Below are 15,754 nucleotides of genomic sequence, written 5' to 3'. Positions count from 1 at the left end.
TAGCATTTTTCATATGACAACTCCCTGTCATGCCCATATCCTGTAGGGCTATAATAATAATTACATATTTCAAAGCTTGCATATTCAGAAAACAAAGTTCACAATACTTTAAGAAGTATAGGCAAGTCAGGTAGTTTACAATACTTTAAGAAGTATAGGCAAGTGAGGTAGTTTACAATACTTTAAGAAGTATAGGCAAGTCAGGTAGTTTACATTACTTTAAGAAGTATAGGCAAGTGAGGTCTAAGTTTGCACATATACATCAATATATTCTTAGAGGAGAACTAAAGAATAGTGTCAGAAATTCTTAGTCTTAGTTACATCTAAATGTATCCCTTTGCCAAATAGTAATTTTAGCCTTTCATTAAACCCTCTCTAGATCTGGTGTGCGGTGCCGCAGTCTCAAAGTATTATGGGAAATGTCAATCTCCATGTTGCTCAAGTCTTGTGTGTTTATTATGGATGGTTGCCATGGAACCATTGTCTTAGGGTGCAAACAAATACAGCAAATTGGATCTACATATACTACGTTATATGAAAAGGTTTCCATCTGAGACCCTCAACTGTAGTTAGATACTCTGTAGAGTTTCGTCACTTTTGAATACATTCAGATGAAGTGAGTGCACATGAAAGAGTAAATCAATTATCCTGAAGGTGCACTGTACAACTATTTTGTTTGATGTTATGTCCTTGCACAGTTGTTCTGTGTTCACTCACACACATGCTGTTACTGTGTGTGAGTAACTTTTTTACTTTTGACAGTTGTGACAACACGAGTGTCTGGGTGAGCAGGTGACGGAGAACAATTGCAGCAGCCTGCACCACAACCCTCATGCATACACACACACACACACACACACACACACACACACACACACACACACACACGCACACGCACACGCGCACACAACGCCACACAGAGCAGTTTGTCTGTATGGGGCACCAGCCAAAGGCTCTCTTTGTGAATCACTCAACCTTCCTGCCCCCTAAATACTGCATCTCCCCCTGAGCTGAGTATTTAGAGCAGGTAACTATTTCCACTGTGACAGCTGTCCCCCCCCCCCTTCCCCCCTGACAGTCCCCTTATCTGAAAGGCACCTGTGTGATGTCAGTCAAGCCAGCAGACTTAGTCTGATCAAGGCTGTTCTAGCTATTATAGTCCATGCCTTTGATCCACGATAAGAATATAACCATTAACTTACTCTTTATTGCTTTTGAGTTGATATGTCGTGTCAGCAGAAGTATGTTTCATTTCAGTTTAACACCGAAATTGAATATATAAGGACCACTTTCAATTTGATCACATGCTATAACCATTCCATCACAGTGTTTTTAGGAAAGGCCTTTGATCTTTTCATCGTGTAGCAGGTTCCTTTCTAGAGCAGTGTACATCTTAGCATACATCTTAGCTGACATCACAAGCATTGAAAACATTAGGCTACATATTCTACAGCTCTCAGTAAGTTAATGCAGCAAAGTTGTGTGGCCAATGGGCATCTTGTTTTTGGACCAGCAGCAGAGGTCCAAGACTGTCAAGGCTTTTTCTCTGTTGGTCATCTAGATGTATCCTAGCTACCTCTTTCAGCTCTGATTTGGGTGTTGAGGTTAGATATATTGATCATATTTCACTGGAGCGTGGTTAAGTGTTCTGAAACCATTCTAATCTTCAGAATTATTTTGTAAACCATTAGTTATCTACAGAGCCTAACAATGTCATGATGTGTGAGCATTGGTTAAGCTTCATACATAAAGCTTTGTTGCTGACTGACAGATATCACGATCTGGTTTGAAATAGTAAATACTTTTTTTTTTTATTCACATGCGCCGAATAGGTGTAGTAGACCTTACCTTGAAATGCTTGCTTACAAGCCCTTAAACAACAATAAAGTTTTAAGAAAATAAGAGTTAAGAAAATATTTACTAAATAAACTAAAGTAACACAATGCAATTATGAGGCTATATACAGGGGGTACCGGTACCGAGTCAATGTGTGGGGGTACAGGTTAGTTGAGGTAATTGAGGTAAATATGTACCTGTAGGTAGGGGTAAAATGACTATACATAGATGATAATAAACAGTGAGTAGCAGTAGTATTAATAAAAAAATTAGGGGGAGTGAGGACATTGCAAATAGTCCGGGTAGCCATTTGGTTAATTGTTCAGCAGTGTTATGGCTTGGGGGGAAAACCGGTTATGGAGCCTTTTGGACCTAGACTTGGCTCTCCAGTACCTCTTGCCGTGCAGCAGCCTATTTGTTTTCTTTCAAATATTTAAGGTGCACTTGATTCATATAGCTTCCTGACTTAACAGAATGGAATCAACGGAAAAGTACAAACCCCGCCTACGCACCTTAGGTATTTGAAAGAAAACAAATACTTTTTGGTCCCGGGCTTTTGCTCTGAAGTTGGGCCTTGATGTTAACTCTTTTCACCAACAGATGGCAGCAGCCTCCTAATAGGGGCACTATAACAGTGTTAACCTTAGCCTTCATATAGCTTACAGTCTAGGGTGACTTCGACCTATGTTTTTTGCCAGGGCAGTCTGGTTTTCAATCTTGTGTCAGAAGGAAGATGTGAGATAGAAAGTCAAATGTAATATTGCAAATATATGGGCAACTGCTCAGGTTTCTGCCAGTGATAAAGGCAGCATTAGTACTGCAGTCCATTAGGGGTGCTTGGGTAAAATCACTGGGGAAGCCAAGCTAAAAATGTATAAAACATTTAGCAAACTATGTGTTTTGATAATTGCGTTGTTTGCTCTATAACCTGTTAGTTCATATGCCTTGCCACCGTGATATTTTTGTTTTTTAATTGTTTATTATATATATTTTTATGATATATAGGCCTAAGGCCGAGACAATAATAAGACAGTGGCAGAATCAATTCAACCACGCCTTTGTTTCATTACAAAACTGGATAGCAACATCTGTCTTGTGGAGTCCACAAAGCAGATTTCATGTAACAAACAGTTACATGACCTGTCTACACCATGGTCAATCAAGTTAATGTTTCTGAAATTTTAGGAAAACTATTTATTTAGAACACCGGAGAGTTACCGCAAGTCGCAAAAAAACAGGAGCTGCCTCTACTATTCCTGCACCATTTCAACTTCAACATTTCAACATCATCAAATCAGCTATGCTTTGTCAAGGGAGGCCAAATGCTCCTAGTCAATGCTATGGGCAGCAACAGTGTCATACTCTTTTTGACCAGACAGCATCAGATAGATGGGCTACACATACAGAGACAGAGGGGCGCTGTTTCGCTCGCTCAGATGATTTCTCCGCGAGATACATTCAGCCTCTTGCGAAATTAAGGGAAATTATGAAACACAGAGAGACAATAACTTATTTTATATTTTTTTCTTGGTCAATTTTATGGGGAAGCATGGCTTCCCTTGGCATCTATGAATACACGCTACTGCTGCAGTCAGTATTAATCTGACACACAGACCAATTCAGTGGTTTTGGACCTTCCTGGTCAACCTAGGTAACAGGCATTGAGGATAAATATTCAACCTTCCACAGCAGTTCTGTGATTGCCTGGTTGCCACGGTGAATTGGATTGGTTGTTGTGTCCAGACACTAGAGTACTCTCCACTCTGTTCACTCCAAAAAACAACAAGAGTTTATTATTGCACTACCTCAGCTATTCCAGTTTTACCCTTATCATTGGAAACTGCTTAAAAGGAGCGAGGCTTGATTCAACTCACGAAACAAATCTCTTTGCCCTGACACCAAAATGTCGAAACGTTGCATATATTCTAAACAGTTCAGAACCTCCTCTGGGACTTCAACATTGCAGAGATCTTGCAGAGCAATGCAGATCCCATGTGTACATCTGGGCGATGGCAAAACCTATCAACCTTGAGCATTTTGTCATCCTGTGAAGAATAACCTTAATGCATTTTATGCGGTAAGAATGTGAACTCAAACTATCATATCTGTTTGTGCTCTTCCTTTCTCTTTCTCACTTTCTTTTACTTGTTTTCACTCTCTTCTCCTCTCCATTCTCCCCTCACTCTCTCCCTTTGTCTTTCTTGCTTTCCCATGGTTTCACTCCTCTCCTCTACTGCACCCTCTCTCTTTCTTAATTTTTTCTCTTTCTCCCTCCCGATTCCTCCCTAATGATTGCATAAAATAGGGCATTTTGGACTAAAACTGTGTCAGTCACTGACCCGATTCATTCGGCTGTCGTCTTCATCACATGGGTGATTCCCCCCACTGCACATTAACCATCGCCGGGCATCTGAAAGCGAGAGGGTCAGGCATCATCTATCTTAATTCCCATCATTCAGCTCTGATGACTTTACCCCAGAGAGAGTGATCCCAAAACCAGCTTGTACCTTAATCTCGGGGCCTGTTAGCTGCAAAACATTTTGCAATGGAAAACATAGCGTTTCTTATTGGACAAGTTAATAAAATACCTTCGTTTTTCATTCCATTGATACGTTTTTATTTCGTTCATTACTACTCTTTTCTAATACATCGACTATCCAGCTCTTTCCAGCAGCAATTGCAAAGGCCTTGTTGATTGTGTTCGAGCTCTTGATCTTTCTCTCATCTATCCATCTATCCATCCATCCATCCATCCATCCATCCATCCATCTATCCATCCCTCCATCCCTCCTCCCTCCCTCCCTCCCTCCCTCCCTCCCTCCCTCCCTCCTCCCTCCCTCCCTCCCTCCCTCCATCCCTCCATTTCTCTCTCTCATTCACTCTCTCCTTCTCCCTATCTCCTTGTCCCTCTCCTTCACTGAGACCCTCAGCTCTTGAATGGTGCAAATGTTATGTAAAATAATTACTGGCTGTTGGTGTCTTTGTATAATCTGTACCCTTCCGCCCTCTTAGAGAGACTAGAGGAGGGCTGAGTCACAGGCCAGCACATTACTCTAATGAAGTAGGATCCACGGTGATGGACACACACACACACACACACACACACACAGTATTTATATTACTCTAATGAAGGCGGAACTGTGTAATAGATACACTGTACACACACTCTAATGCAGAACAACCTGGTAGAAAAATGCTCATCCATACATCCTCCCACCCACACTAACACTTATAGGCTTGTATATGCTAATGAAGACACTCTTGCAATATGGGGTCACACATACACACACACACTGGATAAAGACCTGCTTTAGTGCAGGCCGCACACGTTTAAACTTAAACATCCATTCTACGGAAACACACCATGATAAGCTGCCTTACGGACATTAGGGTCATTAAGCCTGTTAACAGAGTGCAGGCTGACTGGCGGTCTAATTAACGTGTGTTCCTCTCCGCCTGAAAGGCCTCGTTATTCTCCCCCAGGCCTCTGACGTCCTTGTTAAAGACAAACTAACTGGTTGTGTTTGGTCTTTCTATCGAGGTGAATAGAACAACATGGGGGGCTTAAGTCAAACTCAAGTGAGGGATCTTTCAGCCAGTGAGGCCCATCTTGTGTTTTGGTCTTGACGGTCCTGATCTCAACATTTATTTTATTTTATTTATTTTACCTTTATTTAACTAGGCAAGTCAGTTAAGAACAAATTCTTATTTTCAATGACAGCCTAGGAACAGTGGGTTAACTGCCTTGTTCAGGGGCAGAACAACAGATTTGTATCTTGTCAGCTAGGGGATTCGAACTTGCAACCTTTCGGTTACTAGTCCAACGCATGGCAGGAATGTTAGTTTATAGAAGATTTTGTTTTAAGATAGGAAAGGTGTTAGTGTTGGGACGTTTCTGATGCTCCCACAGTTGTTTTATAGGATAAATATTTGTCTCAAGGCCAGACTGAAAGATTACATTAACCACGTTTCCATCCACACTTTTTATGCATGTACAATCATACCATGTATAAATAAAAATAATCACGAAAGCTGTGATGGAAACGGGAATTTTCGGTACCACTTCATAAATGCCGACAGATAATTTGTTAGTTCGACATGGTGTGATCTTTTTGTGTAGGTAAAGTTAATTAATGCAAGAAATTGCAGTGCAAATGCCATTATGCGCAAATACTGATATAATAACCATTATATCGACGTTTAAACTTGGAGTCGCACAATGATGGTGTGTGGTCCACCCACTACAACTAGAGAAACCATGCAGTTTATTAGGCTACAGATGAAATAAATTATGATGAACTTCACAGGGTGGTGAAAGTACACAGTGATCTTGATGCTCCTTCCCTATAAATATCGATGGTCTAATTCTGGTGACATGATGAGCTTGACTGCCATTTGACAAATAAACATATTATCCATAATAATCTCATCATGTAGACCAGCCTACCCGCACAGTCTACCTGCATTGTATCTGCCAGCTGTTGGATAGAATGCACGTGCCAAGACCAGAGAAAGCACATGTTCTATTTAACCAGTAGCGGTGCCTGGGTAATATCAGTGAGAAAGCCAATCCAAGCCAGTAAAAAAGCCATATTACAACCTATGTTGTGATATTTGCGTTGTTTTCTCTATAACCCACTCATTAATATGCCACCTTAATATACACTAAGGCCGTGATAACAAAAAGACCACAGTTACATTGGCGAAATAAATTCAACTTCACATACATTTGTTTAAATGTCCCTTTGGGCATGGTGAAGTTATTAATTACACTTTGGATGGTTTATCAATACACCCAGTCACTACAAAGAAACATGCATCCTTCCTAACTCAGTTGCCAGAGGAAGGAAGGAAACCGCACAGAGATTTAACCATGAGGCCAATGGTGAATATTAAACAGGGTTTAATGGCTGTGATGGATCAAAACTGAGGATGGATCAGCAACATAGTTACACCACAATACTAACCTAAATGACAGAGTGAAAAGAAAGAAGACTGTACAGAATAAAAATATTCCAAAAGATGAATCCTGTTTGCAATAAGGTACTAAGTAAAACTGTAAAAAATGTGCCGAAGAAAGTAACGTTACGTCCTGAATACAAAGTGTTATGTTTATGGCAAATCCAACATAACACATCACTGAGTACCACTCTTCAAATTTTCAAGCATGGTGGTGGCTGCATCATGTTATGGGTATGTTTGTCATCGGAAAGCACTAGGGAGTGTTTTAGGATAAAAAGAAGCAGAATAGAACCAAGCACAGGAAAATTCATAGAGGAAAACCTGGTTCAGTCTGCTTTCCAACAGACACTGGGAGACAGTGTTCCCTCTAAGTTGCGTGCATGCGAGGCACTCAGCAGCCCGGAGACTGCCTTGCAGAAGAAATATCAGCCCACTGGAAAGAAACACAAGATTGAACTTCGCATCGGAGTAGGATTCTATTGCGCACAACTCAGCCTGTACTCAACTAAAACCAGTGTGGCATAGCCAATCAGAGCTGCAGTAGGCCTATCTGCAAATCGACCATTACCATATATGGATATGTGCCATTTACTTTGAACTGGACTGTGTTTACAGCTGTGGTTGTGAGTAGATGCGCTTGTTTTGAGATCAAAGCAAAAGCTGCATGTAGCCACGTGTGCACATTTTGTTCATATTCTTTGCTAGTCAGTGAGTTATTAACCCAGTTATAGATCATTTGTGTTCAGCAATAGGGGAGTGATTGCTTCCTGCAAGAGCACAAAACATATACATTTCTACACATCTTTGAAAAGCAAGTCAGGTAATGAGCTTTTTTGTCTTAAAGGGACAGTGTTTTATTTTGAAACAGGCTTGAATAAGCTAAGTAGCCAATAGGCAGAGGGTAGCATCATTTGTCTGATTCTCTGTAGTAATGGTATGGGAATAATAATGCATTTTATTTTGTAAAGTGGTTTATTGCATCAAACAAAACAACAACATTTTCAGTCACCTCATTGTCTGAAGGACAAGTGGATAAACAGGTTCATGTCAAGCCCTGCATGTTTTTTTTCAAATGTTTCATGGAATGTAGGCCAACATTGAACACCACACACTGGCTGCTACTGTAGGCTGAATGATAGGACAGCTATTTCCATGTTAAAATGTTATGTGATGCATTTTCTCCATTGTTTTTGATGGTAGGCCACTCTGGTAGTCCAACACTATGATCAAATAGCCACAGTAGCCTACTTGGCCACTGTTAAAACTTTAACTTAAAGCCGGTACAGCCTCAGTGTTCACAGTAAACGTACGCTGGAAGTTGCACAGAATTTTCACAACTTTCAAGTTTGCTCTCAGCAGACTTGACATTTGCTCAGTGCCGCAAAATAATTGAGGGAACATTGCTAGGAGATAAATGCACCTTTCAGCAGGACAATAACCTAAATCTCAAGGCCAAATATACACTGGAGTTGCTTACCAAGAATACATTAAATGTTCCTGAGTGGCCTAGTTACAGCTTTGAATTAAATCTGCTTGGAAATCTGTGGTAAGACTTGAAAATGGCTGTCTAGCATGATCAACCACCATGTGCCAATATTGTACAATCCAAGTGTGCAAACCTCTTAGAGACTTACCCAGAAAGAGTCCCAGCTATAATCGATGCCAAAGGTTATTCTAACATGTATTGACTCAGGGGTGTTTAATTTTCAATACATTTTTTACATTTCTAAAAACATAAAACATATTTTATTGATATCATTACGAATTCAGGCTGTGACACAGCAAAATGTGGAATAAGTCAAGGGGTATGAATACTTTGTGAAGGCACTGTACATTCATCTGCCTGGAGAGTGTGGGACTGTGTCATTCAACCAAGATTAGTAGGCTCCCCTCATTAGGAAAACACCCAGTCAGACAGTGCTAAGAGTGCAGGTGTGTGAGCCCACCCAGGGGACCACCCGTCAGAGACCACTCCATCTCTTACTGACAGGAGAGTGGCATTGGTGAGAGGTCATCGGGGCGTCATATCTGACCTGAATGATCTGACTACATTTCACCATACTGTAACTGCTTTCCAGTTCCTGACTTGACGTATTCGTTTGAGTTTGTTGTGGTGCAAAGGGTCTCAACAGTGCATCTCCAGCGAACCTTTTTCTGGGTAGTTTTCTTGGCTTCATCCCAGGACGTTCCTGCCTTCTTCACCTCTTCATTTTTCCTTTATTTTTCCCTTTGCCACTTTCTGAAGTCGACAGCTTTCCGGTCATACCTGTGGGCACGATTCACTGTGTTAATGAGGTCTGGATATTGATGTTGTCTAAGATGAGGTCTTTAGTCTGAATGTATTTACCAAGAGCTGGAGAGTCACAGTGTGTGGTACAATTACGAGACAAACAGAGAGAGAGAGAGAGCAAGAGAGAGTCTCTGTCTTGTCACTGGGCCAGAGGCAGAGCAGAGCACCATAGGAGCTGAGAGTTGGCACTGGACTGGGAATGGAGAGGGGTTCATAGCTTATTGTTGTCACACATTGATGACCTCATACACCAGCAGGTCATAAATGAGCCACAGCAGCCTTACCACATCGTTCAATTGGACACTAATAAACCAATTCACTTCATAAGGCAGGATTTACTGAATCCCCCGCCATCCTCATTGTCCTTAAAATAAGTGATTATGATTTATGCATTCGTGAATAATATTGTGTTCTCTGCTAAGGTGAGCCCCATCTGAAATAGGTCTGGTAATAGCACTGCTCCTACCACGGCTGTCCACACATGGGGTTACGAGTCGCCATTCATCAATCTGATGTTCTGACCCAAATCTGATGTTCTGACCCTCAGGCCCCCATACAGCGGTCTCTTTGTCATTTACATTTATTATGCATGGGATTAACATAAAAAAAGGCTTTGCACTGGTATTACTTGTAAGGATCTATTGTACGCCAGGTATTTCTGCCGAAGTGTTATTGCAGTGGTATTAATTTGCGTGTTACCACGGAGGGGGATTCGGTATGCCATCCAAACTCTCTCTCTCAGTTATGCATGCCTGTTTGTGAGTGTGTGTCCCCGATTGCATGTGCTATAATGTCAAATCAAATTGTATTGGTCACATGCGTCGAATACAACAGGTGTAGACTTTACAGTGAAATGCTTACTTACGAGCCCATTCACAACAGTGCAAAGTTAAAAAGTAAGACAAGTATTTGCAAAAAAAAAAGAAATAGTAACACAATAAAAACAATAACGAGACTATATACAAGGAGTGCCAGTACTGAGTCAACGTGCAGGGGTACGAGGTAGTTGAGGTAATTGAGGTAATACAGAATGCACGAAGGGGTAAAAGTGACTAGGCAATCAGGATATATAATAAACAGAGTAGCAGCAGCATATGTAAAGTGTGTGTGTGTGTGTGTGTGTGTGTGTGTGTGTGTGTGTGTGTGTGTGTGTGTGTGTGTGTGTGTGTGTGTGTGTGTGTGTGTGTGTGTGTGTGTTGCGTTAATAGTCGTATATGTGTTGGAGTGTCAGTGTAGTATGTGTTAATGTAGTATGTGTTCGTGTCTGGTTAGTCTACTGAGTTGCATAGAGCCAGTGTAAGGGAGTCCGGGCAAAACAATTAAGTTAAATAAATAATATAGGGGGTCAATGTAAATTGTCCGGGTAGCCATATGATTAATAACAGTTCTGCAGTCTTATGGCTTGCGGGTAGAAGCTGTTCAGGTGCCTTTTGGTCACAGACTTGGCGCTCCAGTACTGCTTGCTTGCTGTGCGATAGCAGAGAGAAAAGTCTATGACTTGGGTGGCTGGTGTCTTTGACAATTTTTAGGGCCTTCCTCTGACACCGCCTAGTATACAGTGTCTTCGGAAAGTATTCGGACCCCTTGACTTTTTCCACATTTTGTAATGTTACAGCCTTATTCTAAAATGTATTCAATCGTTTTTTCCCCTCATCAATCTACACACAATACCCCATAATGACAAAGCTAAAACATATATATATATTTTTTTACAAATTTATTGAAAATAAAAAACAGAAATACCTTATTTACATAAGTATTCCGACCCTTTGCTATGAGACTCGAAATTGAGCTCAGGTGCATCCTTTTTCCATTGATCATCCTTGAGATGTTTCTACAACTTGATTGGAGTCCACCTGTGGTAAATTCACTTGATTGGACATGATTTGGAAAGGCACACACCTGTCTACATAAGGTCCCACAGTTGACATTAGAGGTTGACCGATTATGGGCCAAAAAAAAGTCATTGCCGATTAATCGGCCGTATTTTTATTTATAATAATGACAATTAAAACAATACTGAATGAACACTTATTTTAACTTAATATAATACATCAATAAAATCAATTTAGCCTCAAATAAATAATGAAACATGTTCAATTTGGTTTAAATAATGCAAAATCAAAGTGTTGGAGAAGAAAGTAAAAGTGCAATATGTGCCATGTAAAAAAGCTAACGTTAAAGTTCCTTGCTCAAAACATGAGAACATGAAAGCTGGTGGTTCCTTTTAACATGAGTCTTCAATATTCCCAGGTAAGAAGTTTTAGGTTGTAGTTATTAAAGGAATTTTTCTCTCTATACGATTTGTATTTCATATACCTTTGACTATTGGATGTTCTTATAGGCACTTTAGTATTGCCAGTGTAACAGTATAGCTTCCGTCCCTCTCCTCGTTCCTACCTGGGCTCGAACCAGGAACACATCGACAACAGCCACCCTCGAAGCAGCGTTACTGTAACGGCTGTTGCAAGGAGAGGACCAAGGTGCAGTGTGGTACATGTTCATCATGTTTATTAGTACTGAACACTGAATCAAAAACAAAGTGGAACAAAGCAGGTGAAAAACACAAGACAGAAAACAACTACCCACAAAAACCCTGTGGGAAAAGGCTACCTAAGTATGGCTCCCAATCAGAGACAACGATAGACAGCTGTCCCTGATTGAGAGCCATACCCGCCCAAAACAAAGAAATACACAAAACATAGAAAACAGAACATAGAATGTTCACCCTGGCCTAACCAAAATAGAGAACAAAAACCTCTCTATGGCCAGGGCATGACAGTAACCCCCAAAGGTGCGGACTCCGGCCGCAAAACCTGACTCTAAAGGGGAGGGTCCGGGTGGGCCTTCCTTACGGTGGTGGCTCTGGTGCGGGACGTGGACCCCGCTCCACCTTCGGCTTGGCCCACTTAGGTGGCGCCTCTGGAGTGGGGACCCTCACCGCCGACCTCGGACTGGGGACCCTCGCAGCGGGCCCCAGACAGGCGGGCGACTCTGGCGGCTAAGGACTGGAGGGCGACTCTGGCGGCTCCTGACTGGAGGGCGACTCTGGCGGCTCCGGACTGGTGGGCGACTCTGGCGGCTCCGGACTGGCGGGCGACTCTGGCGGCTCCGGACAGGCGGGCGACTCTGGCGGCTCCGGACAGGCGGGCGACTCTGGCGGCTCCGGACAGGCGGGCGACTCTGGCGGCTCCGGACTGGCGGGCTACTCTGGCGGCTCCGGACTGGCGGGCGACTCTGGCGGCTCCGGACAGGCGGGCGACTCTGGCGGCTCCGGACAGGCGGGCGACTCTGGCGGCTCCGGACAGGCGGGCGACTCTGGCGGCTCCGGACAGGCGGGCGACTCTGGTGGCTCCGGACAGACGTCAGGCACAGGACTCACCAGGCTGGGGAGACATGCAGGAGGCCTGGCTCTTGGAGCAGGCACAGGACTCACCAGGCTGAGGAGACATGCAGGAGGCCTGGCTCTTGGAGCAGGCACAGGACTCACCAGGCTGGGGAGACTTGCAGGAGGCCTGGCTCTGGGCGCAGGCACAGGACTCACCAGGCTGGGGAGACATGCAGGAGGCCTGGCTCTGGGAGCAGGCACCGGATAGACCGGGTCCTGGAGACACACTGGAGGTCTGGAGCGCACGGCCTGCACAACCCCTCCTGGCTGAGTTGTCACTGTAGGCCGGCACGGGCGGAGCGCAGGCACAGGACGAACTGAGCCCTCCCAGCACCCCGGAGACACAGTACGCAGAGCCGGCGCAGTATACCCTGGGCCGAAATGGCGCACTGGAGGCCAGACGCGCTGAGCTGGCACAATCCGCACTGGCTCGATGTCCACTCTCGCATGGCACTTGCGGGGAGCTGGCCTATACCACACCGGGCTATGAGCGTGTATGGGCGACACCGTGTGCACTTCCGCATAGCACGGTGCTCTCCACGTCACCAGCTCCCCACAGTAAGCACGGGGAGTTGGCTCAGGGCTCACCCCTGGCCCAGCCAAACTCCCCGTGTGCCCCCCAATTTTTTTGGGGGGGGGGCTGCCTCTCGGGCTTCCTTGCCAGCCATGTGCCAGCATAGCGTTCGCTCCACTCTCCTGCTGCCTCCGCTCTCCTGGCTGCCTCCACCTGTTCCCATGGGAGGAGATCCCTTCCAGCCAGGATCTCCTCCCATGTGTAGGATCCCTTTCCGTCCAGGATATCCTCCCATGTCCAAGAGTCCTTCTTACCACGCTGCTTGGTCCGTTTGTGGTGGGTAGTTCTGGAGCGTCTGGGGGTCTCGGTCAGCTTGACCTCCGGTTATCACCCCGAGAGCAATGGGCAGGTGGAGAGAGTGAACCATGAGGTGGGTAGGTTTCTGCGGTCGTATTGCCAGGACCGGCCAGGGGAGTGGTCCAGGTACGTCCCATGGGCAGAGCTGGCACAAAACTCACTCCGCCACTCCTCCACTAACATGTCGCCATTTCAGTGCGTGTTAGGCTACCAGCCGGTCCTGGCACCGGGGCATCAGAGTCAGACCAAGGCTCCTGCGGTGGAGGATTGGGTGCAGGGCTCCAAAGAGACCTGAAGGGCTGTCCAGGAATACCTCAAGCAAGCAGGTGGACTGCAGAAGAGGAGAACTGACCGCCACCGCAGTGAGGCCCCCGTATTCGTACCGGGGGACAGGGTCTGGCTCTCGACCCGAAACCTGCCCCTCCGCTTGCCCTGCCGGAAGCTGGGGCCGCAGTGTGTGGGGCCCTTCAACGTTCTGAGGAGGATAAACGAGGTGTGTTACAGATTACAACTCCCTTCCTATTATCGTATTAACCCCTCGTTTCATGTGTCTCTCCTCAGGCCGGTGGTAGCTGGTCCCCTGCAAGAAGGTGAGGGGCCTGCAGTACCTCGTGGACTAGTTAAAAGAAATTCATGTTAAGAGGCAATATTAACTAAATATGCAGGTTTAAAAATATATACTTGTGTATTGATTTTAAGAAAGGCATTGATGTTTATGGTTGGAGCAACGTGTACCTAAGCGATTATATGCAACGAAGGACTGGCTAGATAAACTAGTAATATCATCAACCATGTGTTGTTAACTAGTGATTATGATTGATTGATTGTTTTTTATAAGATAAGTTTAATGCTAGCTAGCAACTTACCTTGGCTTCTTACTGCATTCGCGTAACAGGCAGGCTCCTCGTGGAGTGCAATGTAAAGCAGGTGGTTAGAGTGTTGGACTAGTTAACCGAAAGGTTGCAAGATTGAATCCCCGAGCTGACAAGGTAAATATCTGTCGTTCTGCCTCTGAACAAGGCAGTTAACCCACCGTTCCTAGGCCGTCATTGAAAATAAGAATGTGTTCTTAACTGACTTGCCTAGTTAAATAAAGGTCGATTTCCGATTGTTATGAAAACTTGAAATCGGCCCTAATTAATCGGACATTCCGATTAATCGGTCGATCTCTAGTTGACAGTGCATGTCAGAGCAAAAACCAAGCCATGAGGTCAAAGGAATTGTCCATAGAGCTTCGAGACAGGATTGTGTCGAGGCACAGATCTGGGGAAGGGTACCAAAAAATGTCTGCAACATTGAACGTCCCCAAGAACACAGTGGCCTTCATCATTCTTAAATGGAAGAAGTTTGGAACCACCAAGACTCTTCCTAGAGCTGGCCGCCAGGCCAAACTGAGCAATCGGGGTCGAAGGGTCTTGGTCAGAGCTCTAGAGTTCTTCTGTGGAGATGGTAGAACCTTCCAGAAGGACAACCATCTCTGCATCACTCCACCAATCAGGCCTTTATTGTAGAGTGGCCAGACAGAAGCCAGTCCACATGACAGCCCGCTTGGAGTTTGCCAAAAGGCACCTAAAGACTCTCAGACCATGAGAAACAAGATTCTCTGGTCTGATGAAGCCAAAATTGAACTATTTAGCTTGAGTGCCAAGTGTTACATCTGGAGGAAAAGCTGGCATCATCCCTACGGTGAGGCATAGTGGTGGCAGCATCATTCTGTGGGGATGTTTTTCAGAGGCAGGGTGTAATGATCGTCAAAAGGAGTAGACCAAGGTGCAGCGTGGTATGTGTTCATCTTGATATTTATTTTAACTCTGAACACTTAAACAAAACAATAAACAATGGAACACGACCGTCACGTCTTGCAGGCTTTACACAGCAGTACAAAAATAAGATCCCACAACTCAAGGAGGGAAAAGGGCTGCCTAAGTATGGTTCCCAATCAGAGACAACGATAGGCAGCTACCTCTGATTGGAAACCATACCTGGCGAAAACATAGAAATATAAACCATAGAATGCCCATCCCACACCCTGACCTAACAACATGGAGACATAAACCGTCTCTCTCAGGTCAGGGCGTGACAGTATCCCCCCCCCAAAGGTGCGGACTCCCGGCTGCCAACCTGAACCTATAGGGGAGGGCCCGGGTGGGCATCTATACTTGGCAGCGGCTCTGGTTCGGGGTGTAGCCCCCACAGCGCCCGCTGATCCCCCCGCTTCTGTGTCGCCAGAGGAACCAGACCGTGGACCATCGCCGGAGGCTCTGAACTGCCGACCGCCGCTGAAGACTCTGGGCTGCAGACCGCCGCTGAAGACTCTGGGCTGCAGACCGCCGCTGAAGACTCGGGGCTGCGGACCGCCGCTGAAGACTCGGGAATGTGGACCGCCGCTGGAGGCTCCGGACTGGGG

Source organism: Salmo salar, chromosome ssa19 (genome assembly GCF_905237065.1).
Source record: "Salmo salar chromosome ssa19, Ssal_v3.1, whole genome shotgun sequence".
In the NCBI taxonomy this organism is placed as follows: Eukaryota; Metazoa; Chordata; class Actinopteri; order Salmoniformes; family Salmonidae; genus Salmo; species Salmo salar.
The sequence above is the reverse complement of the archived record's forward strand: the minus strand, read 5'-3'. Positions refer to the sequence as shown.